Below are 14,682 nucleotides of genomic sequence, written 5' to 3'. Positions count from 1 at the left end.
CTGGTATGCCCAGGGCCTTCCCTGCTCAGCACCTGTACAGGAAGCCCAGGGGTGAGTCAACAGCTGAAGGGGGAGACATGAAAACAGGTGGGGTGCAGGAGTGGGGCCGGATCTCTCCAATCTGGACCCTCAGTGTGGGCACAGATATTCCCCAGCGAGAAGGCTTAAGAGTTAGAAAACAGAAGCGGATGATTTCAGAGTGAATAGAGAGGCGACAAAGTGTCTTACAGAAAAAGGTTAAAGGGCCTACAGCTATTTAGCTGAGAAGAGCATGTCCTAAACCAGCAGTCGTTCCTAGGATCCTGAACTTTAGGGACGTGCATGGCTGCACTGGCTGGCGATGGTGGCGCTCCACTCCCCATGCCTATATCCATGTCCGTGTACTGATACACAGTGCAACATGGCTGAACCTTGGAAACTTTGTGCTCAGTGAGGGAAGCCAGTCACAAAAGACCACACATTGTATGATTTCATTCATAAAAAATGTCCAAAACAGGGAAATCCATACACAAAGAAAGTAGATTGAATGCAGTCCCCAGGTTACCAATGGCTGACTTACGGACAACTCATACTTAAGAACAGGCTGCCATAAAGCCTATTAAGGCAGTCCATTCTTAAGTACGAGTTTTCCATAAACTGGACGTTCATAACTCCATAACCCTGAGACCACCTGTGTATACTAAGACAAACATTTGACTGACGCTATGTAAGATCACTATGTACCTGTTCCGACTTACCTACAAATTCGACTTAAAGACTAACTTAGGAATGGATCTTGTTCTTAACCCGGGGACTGCCTGTAGGGATTGCTTTGGGCTGAGAGGGATGGGGAGATAGAGGGTTAGAATTAAAGCATATGGAATTTCTTTTTGAGGTGATGAAAATGTTCTAAAATTGACTGTGGTGATGGTTGCCTAGTTCTGTGAACATGCTAAAAACTACTGAATTGCACGTCTTAAATGGGTGGATTGTATGGTATGTGAGTTGCATATAAATAAAGCTATTAAAACAAAGGAAAAAAGGAAGTCGAGGATCAGTGTGCCAGTGGTTAAAAATGAAACATCACAGCATTACTAAAAGGGACTACAGGGGATTTACCCTGTGCAGCCGCTTTCCTAAGGGAAACATTATCTTCAATTAGGAAATAGACCTTTTAATAGTTTATCTTAAAGCCATACTCCTTGCAAGATTGTTCTGTAGTATAATTAAGATTCCAGCGTTCTTTACATAATGAATGCAAAGCACTGTGCTAGGATTTTCTTTAAACCCTGACTCTTAGAAGTAAATAAATATCCACTAGGGTCATAATAAAGCTGTTTATCAAGGCCCGTTATGTAACTGGACATGCAGACTTCTATTTCAGGAACACAAATATCCTACCACTTATTCCTGGAAGCCCCTGCAGTATCAGCTGCTGATCAGAGTGGGAAGGATGGGCTGGGAAGGAAGGCTGAGAGGGAGTGAGCAAGGAAGAGGAGAGGGTGAGAGGAAGACTCTGTTCAAGCAGCTCTTTTACTTAAAGAGTTTGGGAGTCCAGTGAATTTCAAGTTTGATTAAAATGCACTTAGAGCCAATTCATGTAAGAGCATTCATTCAGCAAGGGGAAACTCCAATCTTAATTTGAAAGCAAATCACTTTTTCCTTGGTTTTATATTACAGAAACTGTCCTGCCTAATTTCCCTAAAGATACTACCCTAGGAGCCCCGGTGGGGTGGCGCAAATGGCTAAGTGCTTGACTATTAGCCAAAAGGCTGGAGGTTCAAACCCACCCAGAGGCACCTTGGAAGGCAGGCCTGGAGATCTGCTTCTGAGAGGTCACAGCCTGGAAAACCCCATGGAGCAGTTCTACTCTGCACACATAGGGCTGCCACGAGTCGGAATCGACGGGATGGCAACTAACAACAACACGCTTGCACGTTTTCTTCGTTTAATTGCTTCCTGTAATGCCCATATGCTGGAAGGTTAATAATGGCAAATAGTTAAGGATAGATCTTTGCTCAAAAGGCAAGCGTGCTGATAGAACATAAACAATTTTGTGAACATATACCCAGCTCTGTCACTGAGCAACTGCATGGCCCTGTCACGTTTCTTAACTTCTCTAGTTTCTTCTTCTACTGTGAAACAGGCATGAGAATACTACCTATCTCCTAGGATTACTCTGAACATTTAATGGGATCATATGTGTCAAGCTTCTAGCAGGACCTGACCCTCAGCCAAGACACGGTCAAGGCCAGTTGTCATTAGTATTTATTTTGCTACTAGGCATCACCTGACTGTTTTCTATAGGCAGGTCTTTGGAAACGGTGGAAATAAAGTCATCTTAAGTAAAATGGAGTGTCAGCGTGAGTGTCAATGCAATAGGATTAAGAACCAAAAGAGAAAGAGAGACACATTTTACATGGAACTCTAACTGCAGCTGCGTTCTGGTTCCTCTGCCCTAAAGGAACAAGCCCATGTGGGAATATGTGATGTCGCTGATCTCCACCGGTACCTTTCTCCAAAGCCAAGTGCGACCATCCCTGATCCTGGGATCAGGCAGGTGAGTCACTAACAGCAAGCCTGCTTCAACCTGCTCTCAAAGCTGGAGTCACAAGTCAGGCTGGTGCTTGTTTCTCTCCCATTCGACATGGAAAGGGGTCACAGGAACTTGATTAAGAAATGGGTCGAGTTTCAGACTCTCATCAGCACAAGTGCTGATAGATGGCAATCATCAAGACCAATCAAGACCAATCCTTCACTCCATCAGGGGAAATCTGGTGTTTCAGGGTACAGACCCTCTCCCGTTTCATAGTTGGTAGTAAGGGCAGGTTCAGATGTGGTTACAGGAAGATGCACAATACAAAATCTTCTGAAACCCTCTCCATGGAGTAGTCAACCCATTCTAAGGGGTGACAACTAAGTTCTCCAAGAAAAATGCAAGTGAGCATAGGCAAATCCATGGAGACAGAAAGCAGACTGGTGGCTGCCTGGGGCTGGGGGAGGGGAGGGTGCGGGCCACTGCTGAATGGGTGCCAAATGGGTGCTGCTTTCCTTCGGGGTGATGGAAACTTCTTGGAAATAGACAGAGGTGGAGGTTGAACAACATCACGAATGTCTCAAATGTCACTGGATTGTTAAAGAAAGCAAAACTGATTTCTAGAAGGAAGAAATTCCTACCAACACATTTGAAAACAATATTTAAAGTAACATTTTAAATTTAAACTTTAAGACACTGGTATTTGTTAAGTGACTTAATAAGGTTACGAGACAGTAAAGTAGGAATGAAGGAGTCCTGGTGGTGCAGAGGTTACGTGCTCAGCTGCTCACTGAAGGGTTGGCTGCTCAAACCCATCCAGTGGCTCTGTGGGACAAAAGACCTGGCGATCTGCTCCCATCAAGATTTCAGCCTAGGGAACCCTAAGGGGCAGCTCTGCTCTGTCACATGGGGTCGCTGTGAGTCAGAATGGACTCAATGGCACACAACAACAACATAGCAGTAGTGCACATATCTATGAATAATCTACATTGCAGCAATCTTAAATCGCCATGTGTAATTAGTGTCGTTACTAACTTACTTTATTTACTTAAAACTTGTGTTTGGTTACATACGACTTGCAGTAAAGTATAATTTAGGATTCATGCCCTAGAACCATAATCGTGAATTTTATCTAGGCTTTTGTTTATCTGGTGATTAAATTCACGCAGGTGCCTAACTGCACTTAGGGGGTTCACGTGTACTCTCCTCCAAGTTCAGAGCTGGGCTGAGCACAAGAAGGCGTTTGTGCAGATGTCGACTGGGATTTCAGAGTGTGTAATTCTGACAGGTAACAAAAACATCACACACATCAGGGTGCACATACTCACGTGCATACACAGTCACACACACGCATACACAATCACACATACCTGCACACAGTGCACTCACACATGTACACATGTGTGCACACATTCTTACACATACAAACACTAATGCACACGCATGCACGCACACAAGCACACTCTCACACACAGCAATGTGCACATACACAGTCACACATACACATACATGTGCACTCATACACATGGATATGCACACATATGCACACGTGACACACTCACATAAGGCTAACACACATACATACACACATACACACTAATATATACACACATACACACCCACATGGACACACTCTCACACATAATCACGCACACTTAGACACTAATATACACATACAAACACCCACACATACCTGCACATGCATGCACTTGTACACATACACATCTGTGCACACACACTCTCACACACAGTCACACACACTAATACACACACACACACACATTTACAAACACAGAAGGATAATTTTTCACAAATGTATTCCAGCAAATAAAAATTCTTGCTTGCAAGTTTAAACTTAAAATCAGATCACTGAAGTAATGAGTGAAAAAAAAGGGAAATATCGTTCTGACAACTTGAAATGTTAGGTTAGATTTCCAGTAAAACAGTCTAAGAGCATTTTCTAAATATAAAGAGGATTTCGCCACAGTAAAGACAAGCACAGAGATTTCATGTGAAAGGGCACGCCTTCCCACTTTCGGAGTCCGAAATAAACCCTTCTTCAAAAACACAATTACCAAGTGGCATGTCTGAAATTACACAGTCTTAGAGCACATGAACCTTAAAAGTGGCAAGTACAACAAAGATGGCTTAGTGACTAAAAACAACCTCCCATCGAAACTGCACCCCCAGGCCTGTCCTATGTAACATCACAGAAAGATACTTAATAGACTTTCCCCGCCCACGAAACCCAGCTCACCCTCCCTCCCTAGAGGTACTTAATCACCTTGGCACTTCCGCCTGAGTCGCTGATAGCTCCTAAGTAAGTCTCTGTGACGCCTGCTCAACATTCCTGTTATCAATCACACGCAAAGCCGAAACCGAATCTGAAAACTTTTCACCATAACACAGTCTTCCAGCGCAAGCTCAAACACATTCCCACTTAAAAAAAAAAAAAAAAACTTAACCCTGCTTCTGCTGTTTTGTGTTCTGTCTTTGAGAACAGGCCCCCCTTCCTTCTCTGCTGTCAGCTCTCATGAAATAATGCAGTGTTACAGACACGGGGAACAAGCGGGTAGGGATATTATGGAGCAAAGTTAGAAATAAGGAAGACAGGCTTTCTGAGTCCAACTCACAGGAGAATAGGCTCTTGACCCGGTGAAGCCAGCTGCCTCCTTCTGCACCCACCTCCCATCCCCTGAAAGTCACACTCCGTGAAGACACAAAGAAGACACGCTTGTTGATTACTGAATATCCAAGATACGTAACCCTTGGGTGCATATTTCAGTCTTCCTATAATTTCACACAAAACCCCGTTGCTGTGGAATCGATTCCAATTCATCACGAACCTACAGGGCACAGTAGAACTGCCCCACATGGTTTCCAAGGAGTGGCTGGTGGATTTGAACTGCTGATCTTTTGGTTAGCAGCCGAGCTCTTAACCACTGTGCCACCAGGGCTCCAATTTTACACAAACTATGTTATTTTTATTTAATTGATATTTAACAACAAGTGTAAATATATCACTTATGTTTAACCACTTTTGTGTTCCAAAAGTCTGTTTAAAGTTAAAAAGTCAGTTGCCATCAAGTGGACCTCTACTCATGGTGACCTATGTGTGTTAGAGTAGAGCTCTGCTCCACAGGGTTTTCAGTGATGGATTTTTTGAAAATAGATTGCCAGGTCTTTCTTCTGAGGCATCTCTGGGTGGACTGGAACCTCTAACCATTTGTACCACCCAGTGCATTAAACGTTTGTACCACCCAGGGACGGTTTAAAGTTAGCTGTTTGCAAATCGAGTTGCTGATAAAAACTAAGTTGTGCCCCAACTCCCCAGCCTTATATAACCTATAATGTGGGTGAAAGAATATAGAAAAGGAGAGTCTTTCGTGCGTCTGCATCTCCCTTGGGGTTTTATGAGTCCTGAGTCCCTAGTTCTTTTCACCTAAGCAGGGGGCCCAGGATTCTAAGGCCTCAGCTGGATGTTCCTGGATATTACCAAGACAGGGTGGGTTGGGAAGGGGCTCAGAGCGTGGCCCACTCAGAGATGATGGGGGAGCTAGCATGGGAGGGGAGAGATGTTGGGAATGAGGGGGGACCACAACCATCCCCATGGCAGTCAGTGATGTGCTCATAAATTAATGCTTGTAATATAGATGGCCAGTGGAAACGAGAGAAACCCTCAATGAGATGGATCGACACAATGGCTGCAGCGATGGACTCAAGCATACCAATGATCACGAAGATGGCACAGGACCACACAATGCCTTATTCCGTTATACGTAAGGTAGCCATGAGTTGGAGCCAACTTGACCGTAAGTTGCATTAATTGTACCATGCTGGCTGCAACACTATTCCTGATCTACTTCTGAAATTTAGCCAGTGAAAACCCTATGGATTATAACAGAATACTGTCTGACATAGTGCTGGAAAATGAGACCCCTAAGTGGGGAACAAACCCCAAAACCAAACCCATTGCCATTGATTTGATGCCGACTGAGAGCGACCCTATAGGACAGTATAGAACTGCTCCACAGTTTCCACGGCTGTAATCTTTATGGAAGCAGGCTGGCACATCTTTCTCCTGAGGAGCAGCTGGTGGGTATGAACCGCTAGCCTTTCGGTTAGCAGCTGAGTGCTTAACCCCTGTGCCACCAGGGCTCCTTCCTAGGTGGAAAAGCACTCAAAATACACAGTGACCACAACAATGGACTCAAGCATACCAACAATCATGAAGATGGCGTAGGACCAGGCAACGTTTTGTTCTGTTGTACATAAGATTGCGATTAATCAGAGCTGACTCTACAGCGACTGATAACAACAACAACAACTGTTGCCTGCACTTCGCAGGGCTGGTTTTACATTGGCTTGAGACACCCTTCAGTAATCATCCTGACATTATTTTTAATAAGGGTGGTTGAGGGGTTGGCTTTGTTTGCTAATTATACTTTATGTTTTCATAATCACATTTATGTTTGAGAGACTTGTGCCATCCCAGACATACAAAGGTATTCGTGTTCCCAGTTGATCAGATGGAACAAAATACCTGAAAAGTCAGAAGAAACCTCCACATCAAACTGGAGTGTGTGCCCCTCACTCTGCGTCTAATCCAAAGGCAAAAGCCCTCCTGACTCACACCACTTGGGAGCGTGCTATAACGTGCCATTTAATGAGGCTATTCTAGAATGCCAGTAGGAATTCTGCATCTCGAACACAGTATCCACATGAAATTTCCATTGGCGGATCCTATTGCCATTTCTCCTTGGGAGCAACAGGGTTCGCTTGACACGGATGGCTCTTGGTGGTTAAATACAAACACAGCTTTACAAAACCAAAGAGGAATCATCGTTTCACGTTATACTCGTTTGGCTTATTCTCAAGTCAGATGTAGATATGTTTTGAATTTTCAAGAATTTATTTGTTGTAGTTTAGAGCATACCACAACCCAAAACCAAACCAGCTGCTGTCAGGTTGACTCCAATTCATGGAGACCCCATGTGTATTAAAGTAGAACTGTGCACAATAGGGTTTTCAATGGCTGGTTTTTCAGAAATAGATTGCTAGGGCTTTTTTTTTCCTGAGGTGCCTCTGGGTGGACTCAAACCTCCAAGCTTTTGGTTAGCATCCAAGAGCTTAACCATCCGTACCAGTCAGGGGCTCCTTTAGAGTACACCAGCCTGTCCTTTATGGGTATTCCCGACGTGTGTCTGGCGCCTGCCATGTTGGATAGCCCAGATCTGGAAATCTCCATTGCTGCAGAGAGTTCTAGTGGACAGCACTGCTGCGGGGTATCTGGACAGTTAGTAATCGATATCTGAAAGCTCTGAGTATACGTGCTGCTATTACAGTCATCTACCTATTGAGGGGCAGTCTGATGTTCTGCAGTTGAGGTCAAGTGGGTTTTTGTAGGGTGGTGTGTGTGTGTGAGAGAGAGAGAGAGAGAGATGGAGGGGAGGAGGGAGAGGAAGGAAGGAAAGGCAGAGGGAGAGAAGAAGGGAGGGAAGGAAGGAGAGAGAGCAAGTGAGAGGGAATGAATTCTGACACTGTCAATAACACCAAAAACCAAACCAGACCCGTTGTCGTCATTTCCGACTCACAGCGACCTTGTGAGACAGAGTAGAACTGCCCCATAGTGTTTCCAAGGAGTGGCTGGTGGATTCAAACTGCCCACCTTTTGGTTAGCAATCGAGCTCGTACAAGGAAAAGTCTGCCTGTGCCTTGTGGTCTGAGAGTTTACTTACACCTGTCTAGATGTTTCCATGTTCTCTGAGTATCAGACTAGACTGGTAGGCGTCTCTAAGGTAATGCCTTTTAATTTTCAGGCCCCGGAGGTTTTAAACATATATTATGTGACTAACTTAAGAACTGCCTGAGTTCTCAAAAACATTTTTGGTATGTGACTTGCCTAAGAACGGGGACATGATAGGTTTATGGGTCTAACAGTCACCAAGCCACTGCGATCAAATTGGAAGGCGAACTGTCTTCAGCGTTCAAAGGGTCCCCGGCCGTGTCATCCCAGAACCCAGGCAACTCTGCGCCTGGGAAGATGTGTATTCCGTAGTGATTCTGCCTCCCCTTCTGTGAGATGGTTTTGATGACGGTCGGTTTTAACAGGTAATCATAGGAGGAAGTGTGACCCAGGGAAAACCCACAGTGGATTTGGAGTTCTAAGGGCCTGGGTTTCAGCTCTCCATCTCCCATTTCCCAGTGGGTGAGGGTGAGCAGCTATCCGCCCTCTGTGTGCTAGTTTTCCCCCCTGGTGGCGCAGTGGTTAAGCACTCAGCTGCTAACCAAAAGGTTAGTAGTTTCAGCCTACCCAGCAGCTCCAGAGGAGAAAGCACTGGAGATCTGCTTCAGTAAAGATTACTGGGAAACTCTATGGGGCAGCCCTACTTTGTCACATGAGGTCACCATGAGTCCGAGTCTACTTGGTGGTACCCAACAACAATAACCACACACCCAGCAGGTCAGTCATCAGGCCTTCGACCAGGCAGCCATGGTGAGGGGGGCAAACTGGAGAGCATTCTACAGATACTTTGTACAGTAGTGCTTTATCCATTCATTCACTTATTCAATCAACAAATGCTCCACCTCAGCACCGAGTGTACAATATGTATGGGGGCCTGAGGATACATCTGTGAGCATAGCAGACAGGATCTACGGCCTAGAAGAGGAACAAGGACAGCATAAACTAGCAGTCAGCTCTCGGTAGCTTAAAACATCATTTCTCATTCCTGAGGATGTTATGGCAAGAACAGAGCTTACTGAAAAAAATTTAAATAACCTAGCAAAACTTCACATTTGGGACAGGTTGTTGCAGGATGTAAGATTCCAAATGAAATGGTCAAGGAAATGCGGCAGCCACATTTCCCATCTAGGGCGCCAGTGATTTGAAAGGAAAGTGTTTTCCCATGGGAGGGAAGGACTCTCTTTATGTGTTGATGGAAATGCTGAACTGCTTCAGTGCCTTTGTGTATATGTGCAAACTAAAGTCCTCGCTCCTCAGAATGTCATTTTAATAATATTTAGAGAGTCTCATCAGGAAACAGCAGGGTTTTAATGACTCAAAGCACGCTGAGAGATTCTTCCGGGCGTGGCTGTCCTAGTAGAGACACGGTGCCGACAGTGATCTCTGGAGTGTGCTTTGCTCTGATGCACGCCTTCAATAACTAAACAATTCAATTTGAAACAGCAAACAGACTAATACACGACTCCCACCTGTAAAATTTAAGGATGAATATAACTTCTGCAAGCTCTCAGATGCTGCTTTCAGTGTGGTGTCTTTCTTCTTAAGCTGATCATATAGTCTAGAAATATGGCTACATGCACTTTGGACTAGATATTGGAACCAGAAAAAGGATTGAAATGAACTTTTCACAGGCTATTCACAGATGAAAAGTAGATCTTTCAAATTATTATTACTTGTTAGGCTTTTAAGATCGTTCATGGCTCACAACTTGATTTCAACCATTTTGGAAAATGTGGAAGTATACCAAGTCTAAGGAGCCCTGGTGGCGCGATGGTTAAGCACTTGGCTGTTAACTAAAATGTTGGCGGTTCAAACCCGCCAGCGGCTCTGTGGGAGAAAAGACACGGCAATCTGCTCCCATAGAGATTAAATTCAGGAAACCCATTGTGATTGAGTCAATTCTGACTCATAGTGACCCTAAAGGACAGATTAGAACTGCCCCATAGGGTTTCCAAGGCTGTGAATCTTTATGGAAGCAGACTGCCACATCTTTCTCCCATGGAGCAGCTGGTGGGTTCGAACCACAGACTTTTCAGTTAGCAGCTGAGCATTTTAACGACCGCACCACCAGGGCTCCTCTATAAAGATTAAAAAAAACTTTTTTTACAGCTTAGCAAACCCTATGGGGCAGTTCTACTCTGCCATGTGTGGTCACTGAGTCGGAATCGACTCCATGGCACACAACAATAACAATAACCAAAAAACCCAAACCAAACCCAGTGCCGTCGAGTCGATTCCGACTCATAGTGATCCTATAGGACAGAGTAGAACTGCCCCATAGAGTTTCCAAGGAGTGCCTGGTGGATTTGAACTGCTGACCCTTTGGTGAGCAGCCGTAGCACTTAACCACTATGCCACCAGGGTTTCCACAACAATAACATGTCAAGTACCCCAAGAAAGACTACCAAATTTTCGCAAATATCATGCCCATGCACATAACACGCCCATACATATAGCGCACATAGCATGCCTAGGAAAATAATGTGCAAGGGGGTGCATGGTTGGCAAAAAACAAAATCCAAAAAACACATCTGTAATGCATGCATTATTTGCGTAGAAATATGGTACAGGTTATCCTTATTTTTCAAGTTTCCTGGCTGTTATGCTTCTGCCTAGCAATTGCTCCTCTGGTCTCACATGAGAAAAAGAAACTGTAAGATTTTAAGTTCGCTCTCCTTTCTAGTTGATTTCCAGGTGAACTGAGATCACTATTCAAAATGAAGCTTAAGAACGAAGACATTAAGACACCATTGGAGGGCACTGGACATCCCACTCCCTTGTGGGGGTGGGGATTGGAGGGCAGGAAGAATTGGGGGCGGAGACAGTCCCCGAGACCAGGCCTCTTCCAGAACCTTCCACTGATCCAAGTCTGGGGCAGCACAAGTGAGCCCCAGTGTGGGCCAGTGAGGAATGGGGTGCAGAGAACACACAGTACGCGCAGGGACCCCCAGGACTCCCAGAAGACCTCATAACAACAGCGCTGGGAGTCTGGGTTGGCAGCTGTTGATGTGGGTTCCCAGAGATCATGGCTTATGGATGCTGGGAACTTCAGACTCCATATTGTGCCAGGAAGGCCGGGCCTGGCGTGTCAGGGTCCAGGGAGGTCTCCATTAGCTCCTTCCCATCCTGGCCCATTCCCTCTTGTCTGGGAATTGTTACGACTTATATTAATACATGGTAACGCCACCTAATATCCTCCAGGCGTAAGTTTATTAACACACACACTGGATCGTGAAGACTGAGCACAAAACAAAGAAGTGCAAAATATTTCACTGACAATTTTAATTGATTATATGCTGAAATGATAATATTTTAGGTACATTAGTTTAGACAAAATATATCTGAAAAATTATTTTATTTTGTTTCTTCTTACTCTTTTTTAACTTGATTACTAGAAAAGCTAAAATTCCATCCATGGGTTGTGTTATATTTCTATTGTGCAGGCCAATCTGGGGACACACAACCCTGGCTTCACACTCTAGTTGCTCAGGCTGATCTAGAGACACGCAACCGTGGCTTCACGCTCTAGCTCCTCCCTTATCAGGTACTTGGCCTCAGGCAAGTCAGTCACCCAGGGCTGAGATTCACTCATTGGTAAAGAAAAAAAAAAAACACTGGTAAAGGGAAGATGATAATTTTAAGGGTCATAATATGGAGAAAAGGAGCCCTGGTTGTACAGCAGCTAAAGTGCTCGGCTGCTAACTAAGAGGTTGGTAGTTCGAACCAACCCAGCTGTTCCATGGGAAAAAAGACTGGGTGATCTGCTCCCATAAAGATTACAGTCTAGGAAGCTCTATCGGCCAGCTCCACTCTGTCACATGGGGTTGCTATGATGGGGTTGACTTGATAGCACCCAACAACAATAACATTATGGAGATATGTCCCTGGGTGGTGCAAACAGTTTGCTTTCGACTACCGACCTAAAGGTTGGCAGTTTAAACCTACCCAGTGGGGCCTGAGAAGAAAGGCCTGGTGATCTGCTTTTGCAAAGTTTATGGCCAAGGACACCCTATGGTACACATTTCTCCTCTGTAACACATGGTGTCGCCATGAGTTGGAATTGACTTGATGGCAATGGGTTGGTTTTGGTTTTAGTATGAAAACGGGCTGAATGAAATATTATGAGTGCAGCACGTGGGGACAAGATCTTGGGTTCCCTGGGCTGTGAGGCGTGAGGGCCAAAGGCATGTGCCAAGGTGTGGAAGGTTCTGGAACCCATGCTTTCTTGTCCTCAGACGTGAGCCACAGCAGTGGAGCCAGAACGGGTGGTGCTAGCCATGCATGCAGCAAGAGGATGTGGGTTTATGGTGGTGATGCCTCTGAGGTTAGGCGCCTGGCGGGGGAGACAGGAAGCTCAAACTCTGAAACAGGAAATGCCCAGTCTGAGTGAACAGGAGAGACACATTATGCCGTCTTATGGGAGGCAGGAGTATACACAAAAAATCTGATGGTTGGTATGGAGTCCAGGGTTGCTGTGAGTCAGAATCGACTAGACGGCAACAGTTTTTTTTACAGAGTCCATTCTGCTGGCAGGGGTGAGGTGGCAGACACTGCTGGGTGGCATTTTCCTTTCTCTAAGCAGCAACCGCACTAGGGTTTATCAAATGACACAGAGGGTGCAGATGCTGTCTACAAGGGGCCTGGCTCCTGGGAGGTGCTATTATAAGTACTGGCTTTGATATCATTTGGTGCATCTTTAAACCTTGAGTCACTAGCTGGAGGCTTAGCTGCCACCAGAAATCACCAAAGAGCCAACCCACGCTTAAGAGATGGGCAGCATCTGAGAAAGGCTGCAGAAGACCAGAGCAGCCTAAGCAGATTATGTGGGCACTATTCTATCCTCCTGAGGAACCACTGGTGTGAAACCTCTTGTTACTATCAACAAAAGCTAATGAATTCCTCTACCAGCCAGTTGAAGGATCCCCAGTGGCACAGCGGTTATAAGCTCAGATGCTAACTGTAAGATGGGTGGTTTGAACCCACCTGGCGGCTCTACGGGAGAAAGACCTGGCAATCTGCTCCTGTAAAGATTTGGAAATCGTATGGGGGCAGTTCTACTCCATTTCATGGGGTTGCTATAAATCAGAATTGACTCGATGGCGCCCAACAACAACAGTAGCCAGTTGAGCCAAAAATCTTATCTACCTTCGATTTGGGTCCTAATTACCAAGGATATCAGCCTGGGCGTGGGGAGCCTATATTCAGGTCACAGAGCCATTTTTCTCTCTGGAGCCTTCTGTGGGTCTGGGACCGGTGGAGACCCTGAGTGTTGCCCAGGCTCTGTGGAGCTCTCATGAGCCCAACGCCTGGGCTCTCCAGGACATCTGGAAACACTTCCTCCTGGTTCTGCCCAACTACTATTGAGACAAAAACTTCATTGCTGTAGAGTCAATTCCAACCCATAGCGACCCTGTAAGACAGAGTAGAATTGCTCCATGGGGTTTCCAAAGAGCAGGTGGTAGATTCAAACCGTCAACCTTTTGGTTAGCAGCCAAGCCCTTAACCGCTGCGCCATCAGGGCTCCACTATTTCGACAGTGGAGCCAAATAACAAAAGGCAAGGGTTGTAAAATGCTGGTACCTTAAGGAGATGGGGCCCTTTGGAAATCAAATTCCACTGTGACTCTAAAGTTAGGGAGTCAAAGGCAAAATGGGGCTTTCCTCAGTTCTGAGAATGAGAATGAGTCCCTGAAACTGCTCTTCCCTGAAGGAATCTCTTCATGTACTACACCAATGAATCACACTTCCAATAACACCTCTGATTCATGATGTCTCTTCCGTGCAGGTCAGCGATCTAATATTCTCTCTCTCCTGGAACGCCAAGTCCAGGGCTCTCAATCACATTGTTACCTGGAACATGCCCCGGTGTTATTTGTAACTAACAATGCATGATTTAAAAAGTGTGTCCTTTCTTTTTAAACAATCAGAGAAATTTCAAACTTATCCATTAGTGTGGTACCCTGTTCCAGGTTGGAATGTGTCCCTCAAAAAGATATGCTGAAATCCAAACCCTGGTACCTGTGGAAATCCTGGTGGCATAGTGGTTAAAAGCTACAGCTGCTAACCAAGAGGTTGGCAGTTTGAATCCACCAGGTGCTTCTTGGAAACCTTATGGGGCAGTTCTACTCTGTCCTATAGGGTCGCTATGAGTCGAAATCGACTTGATGGCAATGGGTATGGTATGTACAGTATGGTACCTGTGAATGTAACTTTCTTTGGAAATAGGGTCTTTTCCAGATGTAATCAGTTAAGTTCACATGAGGAGGTACTGAGGTAGGGCGTGTCCTCATCCAACATGACTGGTGTCCTTATAAAAAAGGAGGAGAGACACTCAGAGGGAAGCCGGCCGTGTGACGACAGAGGCTGAGGTGATGAAGTGACACTGCGGCAAAACAAGGAACACCTGGGACCACCAGAATCCT

General features: G+C 45.3%; 1 protein-coding gene across 11 annotated transcripts in view; it reads right to left on the bottom strand.

Moving 5' to 3' along the window:
• The window catches only part of MBP (myelin basic protein), a 126,247-nt gene that overhangs the window by 81,104 nt on the left and 30,461 nt on the right, over positions 1-14,682 (bottom strand). The window contains exon 1 of one of the 11 annotated variants that reach the window (XM_064294389.1): positions 4,800-4,822. The exons of the other annotated variants lie outside the window; for them this stretch is intronic. The gene's annotated coding sequence lies outside the window, so the exon portion shown is untranslated. Of the gene's footprint in view, positions 1-4,799; positions 4,823-14,682 lie in introns of those variants that run through there. 11 annotated transcript variants of the gene reach the window in all.

Source organism: Loxodonta africana, chromosome 11 (genome assembly GCF_030014295.1).
Source record: "Loxodonta africana isolate mLoxAfr1 chromosome 11, mLoxAfr1.hap2, whole genome shotgun sequence".
Classification (NCBI taxonomy): domain Eukaryota; kingdom Metazoa; phylum Chordata; class Mammalia; order Proboscidea; family Elephantidae; genus Loxodonta; species Loxodonta africana.
Note: the sequence above shows the minus strand (reverse complement) of the source record. Positions and strands in the feature narration are given on the sequence as shown.